The sequence below is a fragment of the Schistocerca piceifrons genome, chromosome 9, assembly GCF_021461385.2.
Source record: "Schistocerca piceifrons isolate TAMUIC-IGC-003096 chromosome 9, iqSchPice1.1, whole genome shotgun sequence".
NCBI lineage: Eukaryota > Metazoa > Arthropoda > Insecta > Orthoptera > Acrididae > Schistocerca > Schistocerca piceifrons.
The window spans coordinates 130677577-130678476 of record NC_060146.1 but is presented as its reverse complement, the minus strand read 5'-3'; the positions used below and the strand labels follow the sequence as shown (position 1 = coordinate 130678476).

The following is a 900-nucleotide window of genomic DNA, read 5'->3' as shown; positions in this document are numbered from 1 at the left end:
CGCCAAAAGAAATTCAGTGGCAACCTCTCTGCCTGTAGCGTTAAAGACGCTATTTTGAAGGATAGGTCTGGTGCCGCCACGTATCGGAACTTCATGTGACTATAGAGGCTGAAGCGTAAATATTCCACGACAAATGATAACTAACTGACAACCTCAGCTGCCGACAGGTGTTGCTGATATACCTCGATGTGGACAGCTGAAAATGTGTGCCCCGACCGGGACTCGAACCCGGGGTCTCCTGCTTACATGGCAGACGCTCTATCCATCTGAGCCACCGAGGACACAGATGAATAACGCGACTGCAGGGACTTATCCTTGCAAGGGCTCAGATGGATAGAGCGTCTGCCATGTAAGCAGGAGATCGCGGGTTCGAGTCCCGGTCGGGGCACATATTTTCAGCTGTCCACATCGAGGTATATCAGCAACAACTGTCGGCAGCTGAGGTTGTCAGTTAGTTATCATTTATTCCAGGGAAAAGCTGCACGGTCATCAACAGTAACTGTTCTTTCGAGAACAAGTTACTGTCTTCGTATATAATCCACAACAAATTCCACATTTTTTCAACCGAAATTGTTGCATTACTTATTCAACTCACAAAGAAACTGCGTGCCGGCCGCTGTGGCCGAGCGGTTCCAGGCGCTTCAGTCCGGAACCGCGCTGCTGCTAAGGTCGCAGGTTCGAAGCCTACCTCGGGCATGGATGTGTCGGATGTCCTTAGGTTAGTTAGGTTTAAGAAGTTCTAAGTCTAGGGGACTTCTGACCTCAGATGTCAAGTCCCATAGTGCTCATTTCAACCATAGACATGCGTATTCAAACAAAGAGATATGTAAACAGGCAGAATGCGGCGCTGTGGTCGGCAGTGCCTGTATAAGACAACACGTGTCTGGCGCAGTTGTTAGA

At 49.2% G+C, this 900-nt stretch overlaps 1 non-coding gene across 1 annotated transcript; it reads right to left on the bottom strand.

The window, feature by feature from the left end:
- Positions 1-207: 207 nt before the first annotated feature.
- On the bottom strand, positions 208-281 carry Trnat-ugu. Its single transcript has one exon. It is a non-coding gene; the product is annotated as a tRNA-Thr (tRNA).
- Between the last annotated feature and the right edge of the window lie 619 nt (positions 282-900).